Source organism: Chlamydotis macqueenii, chromosome 2, assembly GCF_036417535.1.
Source record: "Chlamydotis macqueenii isolate bChlMac1 chromosome 2, bChlMac1.mat, whole genome shotgun sequence".
NCBI lineage: Eukaryota > Metazoa > Chordata > Aves > Otidiformes > Otididae > Chlamydotis > Chlamydotis macqueenii.
In genome coordinates, this window is record NC_141557.1 from 87,088,172 (window position 1) to 87,105,855 (window position 17,684).

A 17,684-nucleotide genomic window follows, 5' to 3' on the forward strand; every position below is an offset into this window, starting at 1 on the left:
GTTGGAGATCTCTGCTTAGCTGACGGGTGATGTAAACGGGAGGGTGGGAGGAAGGAGGACTGTTGTGTTTGCTTCCCTGCATCAGCAGGAGCAGATGTCGGAACAGAGGTGTACTCACTCGTTTTATTTAGAAAAGCTCTGCTTTCACTCTCCAGAGCTGGCTATGGCCTCCATTATCTGTATGCATTGGCTTTGTTGAAGAGTCATGGAGAAAAAAGTTAACAGAGGTCAGTGCTCTTAGCTGTGCTACGAGACTGTGATCACTTTTCAGACTTCTTCAGAACTGCTTTAGAACAGTTTCTGCAACAGCATTTAAAGATAAAATTGATTAAGGCTTCTATTAAAAAAAAGTGTGCTGTAACAAATTTCTCTGCTTAATTGAGCAAAATCCAAACAGGTATGCATTTTAACCAGTAAATAAATGTATTGAATTTTTGTATCTCCACTGAGTGTCTCAGAAGGGCAGTCATGGGAACAGCAGCTAAGTTCTGCCTCCAGGGACCGGAGTTGCACGTTTTGGAGCTGTCTCCAGGCTACCCTTGCAATCAATATTTACTGTAATTACAAATGAAATAAGGGAGTCTTAAAGTGGCAGGTGCATTTGATAACATTCTAATAGCATAGCAGTGAATTGAGGCTTAATCAAAACTTTTTAAATTGGTGCTGAATTGATTTAGAGATTTGCATTTGGCTTAGTGCTTTATGCCTGTTGACAATAATTTACTTAAAAAATTGCCTTGCAATTTTCTCTTAATTGCACATGGTATGCTTCAGGGTGACAGTGAAGATACTAAAATATGAGTAACAGATGTGATGTTTGCTAATGGAGCATCACATCCCATGTATTTTCCTTATCCTGTTATTTATTTATCTGTAGATAAAGCCTTTGCCTTTTGAAAAAAAGAAAATCTACTTCTTCCTATGAAGTTTCTATTTTTTTTTCCAGAGGGCTGAACAGGCCATCTTTGCCTCATAAATCAGTAAGTGAAGAATAGACAAGTATAACAGTTATGTACCATAACATTACTGTAGGATTACTAAATTGCAATCTGATCTTCAGAATTTAGATGTGCAACATAGCGTTTGGGGTCTGAGCTAAAGATGCCTGGAGGTAATAAATGCTTTTGCATTCATGTCAGTGGGCTCTGTAGGAAATCCTTTACAGCTATTTTCTGCCATAGATTCCAGGTGTGGCCAGGTAAACTTACTTTTGCCCTAGGTTAACTCTAGGCAAATTCTGTTTCCACAAGCACAATTCTTATGTGCTTATGTCATTCTGGGAATGACAGTGTGTGCAGGCCTGTATGTTCTGTATCCTAACTTATGTTACTACTGACACCCTTGCTCTGCTTCCTCTTAAGTGGCCCATGCAGGCACTGTCTCTCTCTTGTGCCATGGGACGATACACCACCTGAAGGAAGCCAGAGTACTTGAGGTTTCTCTAAGAGCAGATACTAATTTTGGAGATCCAGTGATGGGGAGGTAATAAGCATGCTTCCCAGCCTACTTCTCTTGCAGCCTCTACCCTTTCCCTCAAAAGAAGAGTGGTATCTTGGTTAAAGACATTAAAGAAATTTTCTTTTAAGTCATTGCTAAATCAACTTGAATTAGATTTCTTCTAAGACAAATTGCACGTCTTTGCTCAGGAGTAAGTGTGACCAACTTGAGATTTTGAAAGTTTTTTTCCCCCCACTTATTTAAGCAAAGGAAGGAAAAAAGAACCAACAAAAAAAAACCTAACCAACCATTAGAAATGTATTAAAAATGCACTTTATTTTTCTACTAACAACTGTTGCTTGTGCATTTACTTCTTTGCTCACCTGTCAGAAAATCTGAGAGAAAACTGTTTAATCAAACTTTGCTACGAGAAAAAATGACTTTGATGAAAGCATAGGAAATTTAAGCCACTTCGGATTCAATTTCCTCTTAGTTTTCTCCATAGGTCTGTTGAGAATGAAAATGTCCTCTAAACCATACATCTAATCTTGTTGTGATGTAATAATATCCTTTCAAGTCCTTTTCTTATTCTAATGTAGCAGTCGTCTTTACCACTTCTGATACTTAGAACTACAGCCCAATATATTTCATTGGTGAGAATTTGGTGTTCTTATTTTCTGACAAGTAGTTTCAATCTGTCAGGGACCGACTTCATTGTCCATGTAATTTCTTGCTAAGAACACATATTCTGAATATTTTTCATATCTAATTTAGCCATTCCTGTGTGTTTCCATAGAGGCAGAATGTAGCTTTCTGAACACTTTTTTTCACAAAGAAATGCTGCAAGGTGCTGAACTCTCTTTTGTTAATCATTCTATTTAATTCCTATTAATTTTTAAGATGTCATCCCAGTTTGCTGATTTGTTTCCTTCCAAGTTTTACTACTTAAATTATCATAACATAACCAAGTTCTTTACCAAACCTTAATACTCTCTTATGGCTCTGTGCGATAAGGGTAGGCTGAATGTATACCAGCAGGTAATAGAAAAATCACCTTATGCAATAGCTGTCTGGGAAACCTTCACCAAAAAGACAGTTGCTACTCCTGCAAATGGAAAATAACCAGGTGCTACTTTCTCATTGCAGTGATCTTCCACATAATCCTACCTGAGGTGGCTAGGGGCAATATCCTGAGACTAATATCCTGGCTCAGGGTAGTCCAGCTTATTCACAGATTCATTATTGGGGACCCCTTCCCACCTGTTGTAGACCAAATTAATGTGACAATTGCCATCGTTGAGCAGATGCATAGGATGGTGTGAGTTACTTCCACTCCTGGTCCTTGTGAGTGTTAGGGCAGCTCAGGCTTGGTGCCTGGGTATCCTTAGGTGCTAGTACATAAGTATGTAAGGTCTGGAAAGCATAGTGTATCTGTTGGGTCATGCTGGCTGACTTTATTGTGTTTGGTGGGATGCATCACAAGTGATAGGAATGGCTGATGTTTAATATTAACTTTATCTACCTGCATAACCTCTGTCTACCCTATGTACTCTAAGACTGATGTAGTTGTGCAGAAAGATGGAAAGGTGTGATTTGTTACCAATAGATTTTTGCTAGGAAAAGCCTTTAGAGTATTAAAATCCTCACCTCTTTCACTTTCTCTGTCTCGTGTTACAGTTTTGCAGTATTGATACAGAGTATAATGCAGTGTATAACCTTCCAGGGGAGGCTGTGGGGTCTCCATCCTTGGAGATACTCAAAAGCCATCTGGACATGGTCCTGGGAAACCGGCTCTGAGGGACCCTGCTTGAGCAGGGAGGCTGGACCAGATGACCTCCAGAGGTCCCCTACTAACCTCAGGCTTTCTGTAATCCTGTGATACCTTTGGCAGTGTAGTTGCCTTTCAAGTAGAAGGCGTAAATTTGCTGTACTGGTAAGGCATTCTTAATGTAGATGTGATCTGTAGTAACTTTACTCATGGTATGCTATTCTGTACCTTTTCTCTCTGTATTGTATGGTAGTAGTTGCTTTCTCCCAGCAAGGATTTAGTCACAGAGCAAGGATACTGTATGGAAAGCTGCATTTTTGTTGTTTGTACATTCACTGGGATTTAACAGAACTTCTTGTACTGGTAGTCTGGAAGTTTTGTAACCACTGAGATCCAAGAGAGCTTAAAAAAAACCCCACAAAGGTGTCTACCAGTGTGAAACACTGAGGAGTTCTTATTCTGTGTGCATTTATTGTACTTTTGATGGTGGAAAAACTATTTCTGAATTATTTTTTTTTTTTTAGCTGTATGGCAAGCGTAATCCATTAATGTGAAAACAATTAGCTTTTGTTTATAGCTGATAATACTGTTCTAAAAACAAGCTTTCTAGCTTCTGTCAAAATAAAACAACAGAAGTATCTGTTCAGTGGTTTTCATTCTGACAAATCAACAAATTTTAACTTCATTTTAATGAAGTGCTTTTCAGCCCTGTCCTCCTGCATAGGAAAAACTTCAGTAGCTGAGCCTTGCCAAAATGAACTGTTGCTAGTTCTTGTGTTTTCTAGTGTCCTTAATGTCCTAAGTAAAGTTGGTCCTAAACTGACCAGCTTTTTTCAAAATGAACAATGAAAATAACAACATATAGGTAGTAGTTAGGATGAGACCTTAAAATAGAGTTTATTGTAGAAGGAAATTGTCCTTGACAGTCCAGCTGCTTTTCTCATAAAACCTTCTGCAGACTTCTCTGGGTATGGGGGATGAATGAGTTGTGAACGTTTCATGTTTGTGTCCTTGATGCCTGGCTGGGTGTAATGCTGTCTGGAAGAATAATGAGAGGGGCCACAATGCTTGCCCCCCACTCCCGACCCCTCTTTAGCTTCCCAGCATGGGGGCTAGCCACATCTGCAAGTTGTATCCGACTGGGAAGAGACTCCACGGTAGATGTCAAGGCAGTGCAAGGAAGGGACCTGACTGCAGTAACTTCCTAGGTGCTTTTTCCGTGGTTATGATGCCTACCGCTTTGCTTCTATAATCAGTCTCTGTTTTGCGCTACATAAAACATTCACGTGCCTGTTGTTTTATGGACTGGTCTGTTCAGTGCAACCTCGTGTCATGAGAGGGCACGGAGCTTGGCGCTGAGCAGAGAACTTGCGTAGCCATTTGAAAGCATCTTGTGACTGTGCAATATACACAGGCAGGAGAAAAGCATATTTTGTCTTCTTTTAAGACATCCAGGAATTGTTTGTCTGGCTGGCCTTAAAGAAAATAGTTTTCTAATGGAAAAATAGTTTTCCAATGTTCAGTTTAAATTACTATGGATTTCTGAGTTTCATACATAAGTTTGTTGTTGTTTTTTTTTTTTTTTAACTCATCAGAAGTGAAACTGAACTCTCAATTGTGTCATGCACTTCAATACTAAAGTGTATAGCACTTGTATCCACATGCTTGCAAAATAACACAGCTAAATGAACTGTTAAAACCTCATTTGTGAGAAGTCTTGGTTATGAAATGCTGTGTTAACCACCAGAGTCACTTCACTGTCTTTGTAAATCAAGAACCAATACTGGTGATCTTTTTCTAGAATATAATCAGTGTGGGTGTTTGTATTTACACTTGCTTGACTATTTACTGAAACCTTCTTATAATACAAAGAAAAAAGCAAAAACTTAAATCATCATTGTGCAACCGGGTAGTCAAAATAGGACTTTATTCAGACATTTTCAAATATGAATATGTTTTTTAATAATCTACATCTTTTTATAAAAGAAAAGCACATTGAGATGAATAAAGCCATTTTTTTGAGGGAAAAAGGAAAAATGAAGTTTTCAACCCCCGGAGTCCTTTTATATAAATGTAATTTTCATTTACTCTTTTGTAACACCATGTGTCAAAAATTGCCCTTTAACACAAAAATAATCTACTTTTGAAGCCTTCAAGGGGAAAACTATTTGTAATAGTGAAATACTAAAAAAAAAAGAAGCATGTGAGTTGGGAATGGGAATGTGAAAGTATAAGAGTGTATTAAGGTAATATTATGTTGTTTAAATGAATAAAGAATTCTTAATTTGACATTTCTGATTAAGAAGATGAATCTGACATATCTAGAAGTGCATGCTTGGAGCGGGAATATTTTGAAGCTTTACTCCATTTTTGTTTATGCTTCATAGAGAACATATTTTAAGCCCCCAAATATGCAAAATACTTCAAAATGAGAATTATCTTATATTATATTCAAAGTAGTAACTTGTACATTCTTCCTGACTTTATAGGGCTAAAAAGTAGAAAAGGTTGAGTTCAAGAATTTCATGAAGTATGCTAGTGAAGCAGATTAAAAGATCGACAATTTTGGAATAACCAAAATGACCCTCCTTTTATAAAGGTTTAGCATTTTCTTCTGCATGTGTATTTATTATTCACTGTTAATCATGAACTTACACTTTGAAAGCACAGGCAGACTTTTATCTTGAGGTTTTGTGAGTCAAGGAATACGAACATAGGTTTTCTAAAAAAATAAAAAATAAATGTAAAGGAATTAAGGCAAATGTTCAGAGAGGAGCTGAGTAATCAAATTTGACTTCAGTTGTGTTACTCTTGTCTCAGGACCTGTGGCACAGCTCCTTTATGTAATAATTTATTCTGTCTAATCTGTTTAATTTTGATGTCTTCTCTAGTCATAATATTTGAGCACTAGTGGATAAGCAATGTTAATAAAAATCAAAATAGTTGTAACAATGGTTCTCAGTAATAGTTTTAGTAATAGTTCAGTAAAAGGGAGTCATGCTGAGGTGCCAAATACTAGTTGTGTAGGTACGAAGTCTTGGGTAGGACCGTGCTGTAGCAAGCGTGACTGACATGCACACAGATGTTCCTAGGCTAGTTTTCATATATCTATTTCAGGGGCTGATAGGTTGGAAACACGGGTGACTTGAGCTTCACCCCTAGTTTAGATTTGTAGGGACGTGATCAGGTTCATGCCTGCCCTGCTATTGATACCTATGCTAACCAATGTAGAGCTAAATTGGTATGTCTGCAACATAGATGAACTCTAAAAAGAAAATTCAGTGAAATGCTGCCCTAATCAAGTTGACCAGAGGTTTCCACTGGCAAATGGTTTGCAGCACTCTATAAGAAGGAGAAAGGAGCATTTTTTTTTCTGACCTATTTACGAGAAGTTCCATACAATAACCGTAACCACAGAATTGTGTGGGCATTTCCCTGTGTAAACAAGCCCTGCCCTCTGTTTGAAGAGGATAAGTGTGCAGCCTTTTGCTACTCTACTGAGACTTTGGCCGTAGCATATTGCAGATAAGGAATTCTGTTTATCCCACATCTTACATTTACTTTAGGAATTTCAAGTCCTTTGCTGCTTAATTTATGGGTATTTAGGGAGTGAGGAATTGCAGCATTTAGTTTGTAATTCAAACTGAAGTGATTTCTCTACTGCTTGTTACTTATGTATGTTCACGTAAAAAGACCATAAAGGTCATGCTGACAGGAGCTTGGAATACCCTTACTATACCCAGAGTCGGAGGTGGTGAAGGTACAAATGAGTTTAGGAAGACTGAGCCAGTAATTAAAAGAGTTCACCTTAAAAAAAAACTGAAGGAGCTTGTTTTATAGAATGAGGTTAAACTTTTGGGTTCCTAGCTGGTGATGTTTTGGGTCTAAACTATTATTCTGTTTCACTGAATGTAAACATTTATTCTTTTCCTGGTGCACAAAATACTTGTGTGCCCACTCTGTGGCTCATGAGAAAATTATTTAACCAGAAACTTGTAGTTTGCCCAATACTTATCTGTAGAAAGAAGAACATCTTTCAACATTACTCATTTTGAGGAAATTTAATGAGGAAAGTAGGAAAATATTTCTAAAAACTTGTGTTGGAAGTAATGTGTAATTTTCTGTATGAAAAAAATCCACCATAGATTTGGCACAAGTAGACACAAATATTTTAAGTTTCTGTTTTGATTCTACTTAGTGTGTATTTCCTAACTGCCAAAGTATTTTTTACTTTCCAGTTTCCTTAAAGGGTGTGAGTATTCTTTTAATCACGAGCTGGCTGCTCACAGCATTCCCTAAACCACTTGCTCAGCTGCTTCCTAACTCAGGATCAATAACTTCATAGATAATTAAACTAACCACCTCCTAAAGATAGATATCATCTTCTATATACTTTACACTCCCATCCTCCCCGTCAGCCTCTGCTTATGCTAATCTGCCGAGTTGAATATTAATACATCAGTGCCAAAATGCCTGGCCTTAGCCAGTGAACGATCCTGTGCAAACAGCTGCACTACAGGCATTGTAACTTCATAGCCTGAAATGCAGGGACATATTTATTTATCCTAAATATAACTAACAGCAATAGAAATGCTTTTTTTTTTTTTTTTAAAAAAATTACACTTAAATATCAGCCTAGCTGTTGTTGTTATGATAGTTTGCTTGAAATTGTTGTTTCAAAAGTTCTGAAATATTTTTGAGACTTTAAAACTAGCGTGCGCTGATTTTTTTTTTTTACCTTAAGATACAATATTGAACTTGTGATTTATATCAAAGCACAGCTAGATGACAGCCACAAATGCATAACCTTGAACAGCTAAACTGATCTGAAATTTATAATTCTTGTTATGAAACATGACATTGTCCTGCAGCAAAAGATACTAAGCTGGTGTAGATGCAGTCTAGTGAAGATGCAGTCTTCACTTAGAAAAAAACTGTGCATTCATGGTTTAATGATTTTGATCTAATTCAGCACAGTTCATGTAATTGTTAAATATACTTAAAAATCTTCCTGAATTGTCTTTTCAGCTTCCCTGAAAGAAGTAATATTTTCTTTTGTGTACAGATACTTCCAGTGGAAGATAAAGCAGATCTATTCCTTCTAAAGGCAATTTCTGTTTTCTTTGGGTTTTTTTTTTGGTCTCGTGTTGCCTCAAACAAATACAGTATCCAGATCCAGATTTTCTCTGTTAAAGATTTAGAGATGTTAAGAATGGGGATTAGACAAATCTCTAAAGAGATCATATATAAAATGCAGATTATAGGCCTTTTGGTTATGTTTTGGAAGAGTATGCATATTAACATTTATATTTGCAAAAGGTTAGGAAAGACGTTTTGCCAGATCAAAGAAGTTCGATGTGCAAAACCCAGTAATATGAATTGGTGGGGGGAAAAAACATTTCTATGCTTCAGAGTGAAAATTCTCTACTTTCAGTCAGTGACTGCTAATCAGTGACATTTCATTTTTGTGTAACTTGCTGTAATGCCTAATATTTCTGGGGGAAAAAAAACCTGCATAAGGTTAAGATGACTGGTAAAAGACATTTATGTACTTACAACTTTGTATCCTTGCAAGAAATTATGATGTTCTTTGTATCCTGAAGAAGACTGCTGCTTCTAAAGTAACCTGAAACATAGTAGGCTTTTATCAGTGAAGCCACAAGTTGGTTTACTGTTTGTGAAAAATGAGACACTAGTAGGATAATACTTTCAAAGGTCAGTATTGCTCCTGAAGGAAATCCTACTTGGTTCCTCTCTTTTAAAACAAATCAGAATGGTTAATATATGTGCCTTGATGAAAGATCTGGTAGCTCTTGGGTTGTTGTGTTAGTACTTAGAAGAAAAAATGTCCAATGAATCTGGGTAGAAATTAACAAGAACTTATGATACAGAAAATAGTAGGAACACATTTTTGATAAAGTCAGTATGTGTCTTGATATGTGTAGACAAGTTGGTATTTTTTAATATAGCTGTCTCAAAAAAAAAAAACCATTCAGGAACAAATCGCCAAATGAAAAGAAAAATATGTTTAAAATGTTTAATAACTGTGCATTCCTGTTTGTCTACTGTGTCTTTTTAGTAGTGGAACCCGCTTTAATATTGCAGAATACTGAAACTGATACAAAACTGATTTGTATAAATTTCCCTATGAATACATATTAGAACATTCAAATGTAATGTGAATATTCTTATATGATAATTGTGTGGTTGTGGCAAACTCTTTTTTTATTTTACTCAATTAAATTTAAATCCTAATACAGTCATTTAGACCTAAGCTTGTGGTGAGGGGTGGGGTATTGGGCTGGGGAGGAAAAGAATAAATTTTCTGTGTAGCAGCTGCCCTGGTTTGCTCATGCCCAATTCTTTTTCCTGCCCTCTCAGCTTCCTAGTAAACCATATTTTAGTGAAATGTTAGTAATATTGTAACTTTTTACACACCTTCTACTTTAAAGTACTAAACTGTTAACACTATCCTAATGGATTTACTTGAAACAGTTGCAAAGTTTCTAATTAGTAAGCAACTTTAATGCAAATGCTGGCAAGTTTTTAATAAACTTGTAAGTAATATGCAATAAAATATTCTTGTGATTCTCAATATCACATATAGTAAAGGGAAACAATATGCTAAATAAAAATAAAATTAATTAATAACTTAAAAAAATCTTTCTTGTATATTGTATTAATAAAATTGATAGATATCTATTGTGTGTGTATGCTATAACCCTTCCACTACTTTAGCAATATCAACTTGTGGCAAATCATGTGCAGACAAAGAGTTTTTTCTTGAGACAGCTGTGTTTCAGCATGGTAGTGTAAGCATGTTGTTATGGGGGAAGGCATTTGGTCAGAGCAGGGATTCCCAAGCTAGTCTTAGGTAGGCTTGTCTCTTCCTACTGACACCTCTCCAAAATAGCTGCTGCTGTCTTCTGATCCACCTTCTCCCATCCTGGCTGGCTTAGTGGGCTGGCCTCCCTTCCCTTGCATTATTCGTGCTGCTCTGCAACATGCACCCCAAAACAATTTGCTCAGCAGACTTTATTGGCATAGCAGTCCACTGCTTTCTTCATGTTGCATTTAATTTTGGCACTGTTTTATTCTGGAAACCCCAGCATACTGGTATGACCAGCAGTAGCAGTTGCAGGAGTTGAGTCCAACTGAAAGCAGCCCTAGGGCTAGAACAGAATTACTGCACTTGATGAATTAAGAAGTGGAGGGGGAAAAACATAACTTGTATGTTTTTTTCCTCCCTCCATTTTTTCCTTGCCCTTTATTTTTTTTACCTAACTTAAACCAGTGATTTTCATATAGACTTCTGTGACGGCATATGCATTAGGATTAAGTATTTAAAGAGTAAATTTCATTGCAATCTAATATGAGCTGCCTGGTTTACCCTTTTCTAGTTTGTAGGCTCTATGCAGGAGTTTGGGTTTTTGCCTGTTCCCTGTTTTAAAACCTCATCAGCTGTTGCTTTCTCCATAGCAGGTGGTTCCAACTCTTTATATATAAAGTATATCTATTTTCCCCCCTTCGGGGCTTTGTAGCATTCAAGTGATGATAGCTAAACTGCTTAATTTTCCCCTTATTATGGATGAATTGCTCCTTTAATGAGTTAATTTAACCAATTTGGACATGTAAATGCAAGTGTAACGTTTTTCAAACTACATTGACAGTTACTTTATACCTTTCTCCATGGAGTCTCCTTTACTAATGGAAATAATTTCCTTAGTAATGGAGAAAGTAAAGAAAACTATTATTAGCACAGATGATGATGATTCAGGCTAGTAAAAGCCAATTTAGTTAAAAAGGTAGTGCCACTAAAATACCTGGCTTGAGATGCTCAACTGTTCCTTCTGGTAGGGGAATTTTCACTTACCCTCTTGTGTCAGAAATGATGGGTGGGTCTCAACATTTCCACTTTCCCTTCCTGCACTGGGCAGCAGATGTTCCTGCATTGAAGAGGCTCAACAGCATGTTAACAATTCCCCAAATTTTTTTGGCAGTGAAGTACTATCACTTCATACCGGATTACTGGAGAAGGCTTCTAGGAGCCTTCTAGGAGGTGCTTACTAGTTTGGTTGTGAATCGTTTTGGGACAGCTGATTTGTCAGGGTGCGGTTGCCTGTAACAGAAATGGAAGGAGTCTTTTATTGAAATCAAAGCCTTAGTTTATTTGAAATAGATAGTAATTATAATACTGGATGCTGGATATTGATAGTGGAAGGGTATGAGCTTTTAGAATGCAATAGAGAGGAGAAGAAGGAAAAAAAATGCTGCTGTTTGATTAAAAAAAAAAAACCCAAACTATTTCAAAATAAGATATTATTCTGAAAATAGGGAAGGTAGTATGCAAACAAATCTCATTCTTTGAGATCTAATGAGTTAAAAATAGTTGCAGATATTATATGTGATCTCGAGTCTCTGACTTACTTTTTCACTTTTATAGCCACACTGTTTCTAAAAAGAACAGAGAATTTTTTTTTGTTTTTAAGTGTGTAACATTTGGATTTGTCCGTTAAAAGCCAGCACCATTTGCAGCATCATTTGTCAAAACTGAGCTTAAATCAACACAGAAACCTGAAATTATGTTCTTCTTTGACAACTTGACACTGCACCTGTGTGCCTGCCTTTGCACTAAGTATGGATGATGAAACACAGGGGTATAGAGCAACGTTTGAGAGCATTACCGTGTACTCTCAGCATTGGTTTCAGCTGCTCTAAGAGTATTTCCCATGGATCTGTGGTGAGTTGACCTTGGCTGGCTGATAGATGCCCACCCAGCCGCTCTCACCAGGGTCTCTCCTGTGCCAGCAGGAGAATCTCCACTCCAGCGCCTGCAGCCCCTCCTCCCACTGTCCCCTCGGGGCTGGCAGGGCTGTTTCTCACACTGTTTCCCTCAGCCCTGGCTGCTGGGCAGTGTTTTGCCCTTCCTTACCCGGGCTTTCCCCGAGGTGCCCGCCCAGGGATGAGGGGCTCAGCCATGTCCTGCGCTGGGGCCATTGCAGCTGCCTGGAACTGGCTGTGGCTGGCACTGGGCCACCCCTCGCAGGGGCTGCCCCTGCAGACCCTGCCGCTACCAAAACTTTGACACCTGCACTGGGTACAACATGCACTGGCCTCTGTCAGTGACAGGGGAGAGCTTCATCTCTGTCCTGCAATGCTTCCTCCTCCCAGCTGTGTGGCCCTGGACTTCTCTTGTGCTGGCTGAGGCGATACTACGCTGTTGTAAGTCACTTTAACTCACTGTGATGGCAACTTGACGAACAACCCCACTGGTACCAAAGCAGCAGCAGTTGTGCCAGCATACTATGTCTTCTCTGGTTGTACTTGACAAGCGGCAGTGGTCTGCACTGATGCCAACAGGCGTTGTCCCTTGTGGCTTTTTTATTCATCTCCAGAACCAGAGAAGAGAAGAAGCAGGAACAGAAGGACTGGTTGAGGGAGGTGATTCTGCCTGGAGTACTGTGTCCAGCTCTGGAGCCCCCAACATAAGAAGGACATGGATCAGTTGGAGAGGGTCCAGAGGAGGGCCACAAAGATGATAAGAGGGATGGAGCACCTTTCCTATGAGGACAGGCTGAGAGAGTTGGGGCTGTTCAGCCTGGAGAAGAGGAGGCTCTGGGGAGACCTTATAACAGTCTTCCAGTACCTCAAGGGGGCCTACAGGAAACATGGGGAGAAACTCTTCAGTAGGCCCTGTTGTGATAGGATGAGGGCTAATGGTTTTAAAATAGAATGAGATATATTCAGATTAGATATTAGGAGAAAAAAAATTTTACACTGAGGGTGGTGGAACACTGGAACAGGTTGCCCAGAGAGGTGGTAGATGCCTCATCCCTGGAAACATCCAAGGCCAGGTTGGATGGGGCTCTGAGCAACCTGATCTAGTGGGGGATGTCCCTGCTTCTTGCAGGGGAGTTGGGCTAGATGATATTTAAAGGTCCCTTCCAACCGTAACTATTCTGTGATTCTAGGACTAGCTTTCAGCTGGATTAGTCCCTGATCTGACTGACCTCATGGCTTGGTGAGTGATGGTGCCAGCACAGGCAGAGGGACCTTGCCCAGCCTGGTGGCAGCTCAGAATTGGAGTGTTCCCACATACAGCAAGGGCTGCTTCTACAGGCTGTGCCAGGGCAGAGGGATGTTTGCCTCCTGAGGGCATAGGCCCCTCCATCTGTGCATGTGAGGTAACTCTTCTCCAGTTAGGAAATTTTGCATCTAGAGGATCTTCTGTGGATGAATTTTGAGTCTTGTTCCACCTGTGTTGCTAGAGTTGGCAGTGATTTTTATACAGTGTTTATCTTGCATGATGGTGGTGAGCTGCTTCTGAAGGTGCTGCATGCAGAAGTTGAATGTTTCTCCACTAAATTCTAGATTATGAATTTCTAAATGCACCTTCTGGAAGACAGAAGACTTCAGAAAGGCTATTAAAAGGATTGATCGTATTTTTCTTGCAGAGATAATATTGGGTTTGGACTTTAAAGAATGCTTGTCACTGTTGGGCTGTGTGCTTGCATAGATGTAATCTTTTGTTTGCATGTGTTTGGCCTGAAAGCATATCCCAGTTGTCACTACAATGTGTTACTCTATTATAAGCACATAATTGTTTTAGAAATGAATATAAGGTTCACATTGTATTTTAGTCAAGGGGACATGCAAATATTTCCTTGTGGTTGCAGTGTGAATTATGCACAGGCACCCATATAAATACTTTTTTTTTTCCTTCTACATCCGTTAATCCAGATTGCCATTCACATGAACAGAAGCTCAACTGACATCTGCTTTGGAGGGGGTTCAGTTTTGGAAGGAGAGCACAATGCTGCAGTGGCAATACTTTTTTTTTTTTTTGCTCACTGGCCAGATTGTTTTTATCTTTCATCACTGGATCATGGTGTCAGGGTCATAAAAATGCCTAGAATAAGAGTTAATATTCTGATTTCATATAAAATTATATACGGGTGTTGAAATTATGGAATAGTTCTGGTAATGCAGATGTCTAAAAATGATTTGGTTTTAATGGACTCAAAGAATGCTGTATGTTTAAATGGTTAGACTCTAGTTAAAGGAAAAAATTACAAAGTTCTTATTTTTTAAAAAACAGTATTTGCAATGTGATGGATAATTTTATGACAACCCTTTGGAGACCAAGACTGTGATTTGTTTGGAGTTTATTGGTCAGTATGAAAATTTACTGTGAAAACTGTCTGTGTTTGTCAAGTTAATTTATTAGGGTATGAAGTTCAAACTTCGCAAGTTTAAATATTTAGTGTTGAGGCTGGAAGCTAATGCACTTCCTATCCAAAATGTTGTAACTCAAATTATAAGCACAGTGAATTATTCCAGCATTCCTATGGGTAATTTTTATTCTATTTATGTGATTAATTAATGCTCGTTATGTTCCAGTGAGCTGCAGGATGCTAAAATGAAGACAAAATATTTTTATGTTTATGAAATTAAGTTGATTATTTAAATATATTGGATTAATTGAAGTAAGAAATTACTTGGATATCCTGCAAGCATAATAATTTAATTGTTCACATTGTTTTGATCCATTAGTTTTCAGAATATGTTTGTATGTTTTTTAAATTGTTAATCTTTGTTCAGATGCCTGCATGCTTTGACATTCTTTGGAATAATGAAATTGCTGCATATTGATGTGGGAAAACAAAGCTCCTCCAAAGCCTGTCAAATGCAAGTTAGAAATTGGAGCTGTTTAATCATTATGCACACACAGGCTCATCAGAATTTTTGTCAAACATTTTAAAATTTAGGGACACTTGCAAATGATTACTTAAAAAAAATTTTGAAAATGCTTCTGCAACTGTAGAGCTCAGCCTCTGCCTGGAACTGCAAGGTGCTACAGTCACTCAAGGTGATAATACGATAACTTAGCTTCATTTCATCAATGCTGAGCTTGTGTGCTCAACAAAATCCTGGTACCATAGAAGTGGAAAAATCAGTTTCAGGGTGTTGATCTGTGTAAAGCTTTTGATTTTTTTTTTTTTGTTTTTCCATACCTTTGTGTTTTGGTTAGCTTTGGTATTCAAATAACTCTTTCTAAACAAATTTGGATTATTTTCCTTTTTTTTTTTTATTACAGTACTTGAACGTATCCATTGTTTTCTTAGCTAGCCTTTTTTTTAATTTTTGCATGTGAAATATTTTTTTGTTAAAAATTTTATACTGCAGCTCAGAGCATCAGTTTTGTGGCTGGTAAAATCTGGATAAATATATAGAGATATCATTGTGAGGATAAAAGTCATAATGTAACTAAGATGACTTCTTTTAGAGGTAATTGATCTGGGAGTGGGTTGACAGGAGTCTAAACATGAGCCAGATGTGTGCCCTGACAGTGCTGAAGGCTAACAGCATCCTGGGTTATCTCAGTGGGAGTCTAGCCAGTAAGTGGAGGGAAGTGATTATTCCCCATTATTTGGCACTTAGTAGACCCCATGTGGAATAGTGTTTCTGGTTTTGGCCTTCCTATTAAAAGTAGAGTCTTGATAAACTTGAGTGAATCCAATGGACAGCCAACAAGATGGTCAGGGGACTCGAGTGCAAGACAGAGAGAGCTGGGCTTGTTCAGCCTCCAGGCGAGGTGGCACGGGGAGGCCTACTAGTAGATGCATGGTGGAAGAATGAGAGATGAGTCCTAAATTGAAACGTGGAGTTTCCAATTCCAAAGGAAGAAAAAAATCACTATTAAGATAATTAAGCACTGGAACTGATTGCCTGGAGAGATCGTGAAATCACCGTTCTTGGAAGTTCTTAAGAGCATGCTGGATGAAGCCTTGAGCAGCCTGGTCTGAATTCACTGTTGTCCCTGCTTTGGGGACTAGAGGCCTCCTGAGGTCCCTTTCAAGCCAAAAGGTACTGTGATGATATGAAATACTAAGTGATGAGTGCAATGCAGGACATGCTATAGCTAGTGTCCAAGGGCTGTAAACTGCTGCGAAGAGTTTGGTGCAGAGCTAAGAAAAGTCATTAGAGCAAATTTGCAGGTAAAATTTCTGTTGTTGAGGTTTTACAGTATGCAAATATAGAAATCTGAGGGAAATATTCATATAGAATCATAGAATAGTCTGGGTTGGAAGGGAACTTTAAGGGTCATCTAGTCCAACCCCCCTGCAAGGAGCAGGGACATCTCCAACCAGATCAGGTTGCTCAGAGCCTCATCCAACCTGGCCTTGAATGTTTCCAGGGATGGGGCATCCACTATCTCTCTGGGCAACCTGTGCCAGTGTTCCACCACCCTCATTGTAAAAATTTTTTTCCTGATGCCTGGTCTGAATCTACTTCTATTTTAAAACCATTACTCCCTGTCCTGTCACAACAGACCCTGCTAAAGAGTTTCTCCCATCTTTCCTATAAGCTCCCTTTAAGTATTTAGAGGCTGCTATAAGATCTCCCCAGAGCCTTTTCTTCTCCAGGCTGAACAGCCCCAACTCTCTCAGCCTGTCCTCATAGAAGAGGTGCTCCAGCCCTCTGGTCATCTTCATGGTCCCCCTCTGGACTTGTACCAACTGGTCCGTGTCCTTCTTATGTTGGGGGCTGCAGAGCTGGACGCAATACTCCAGGTGGGGTCTCAAAAGAGCAGAATAGAGAGGGAGAATCACCTCCCTCCACCTGCTGGCCACACTTCTTTCGATGCAGCCCAGAATGTGGTTGGCCTTCTGGGCTGCAAGCTCACATTGCTGGCTCATGTTGAGCTTCTCATCCATCATCACTCCCAAGTCCTTCTCCTCAGGGCTGCTCTCAATCCATTCTCTGCCCAGCCTGTATTTGTGCCTGGGATTGCCCCAATCCATGTGCAGGACCTTGCACTTGGCCTGGTTGAACTTCATGAGGTCTCCATTGGCCCACCTCTCCAGCCTCAAGGTCCCTCTGGATGGCATCCCTGCCCTCCAGCATGTTCACAGCACCACACAGTTTGTTGTTGTCAGTGAACTTGCTGAGGGTGCACTCTATCTCGCTGTCCAAGTTTCTGACAAAGATGTTAAACAGAGCCGGTCCCAATACCGACCCCTGAGAACACAAGGAAAAAAGTAGGAGTGGAAAGGGAGGTGAGTTGTTTGGAAATGGAAAGAAGGAAACTGCTGGTTGACACCTGGTGTTGGTTGTTTGAAAGCTTCAGTTATTTATTCACAAGAGATATGCACTATTAGTTTGGGCATCATTGAGAAACAGTGGGACAGGATGAATCATCACCATTTAGCAGAACAGATGCTGAAGCTCAATTCTGGAAGCAGCACCATATTGTGTCTCTCATGAGAGTTGAGCAGAACAGTTTAAAAAGCCACAAGTATCCCCTAAAACATCTGTGTGCTTTACTGGCTTGAAAGACTGTAAGATTGCATTGTTGTCTCTGTGGTGCTATTTATTCAGCTCTCCACTTTTTTTTTGTTTATCTTGCTTTTTGTCTTAGGTCAAAGTTACTGTCTTCTGTTGTGGTCAGGGGCTGTGTATTGGAATTATATGACAT

At 39.0% G+C, this 17,684-nt stretch overlaps 1 protein-coding gene across 4 annotated transcripts in view; it reads left to right on the forward strand.

The window, feature by feature from the left end:
* Positions 1–17,684, forward strand: part of SEMA5A (semaphorin 5A) — a 331,427-nt gene that overhangs the window by 38,168 nt on the left and 275,575 nt on the right. The gene's annotated exons all lie outside the window — the stretch shown is intronic.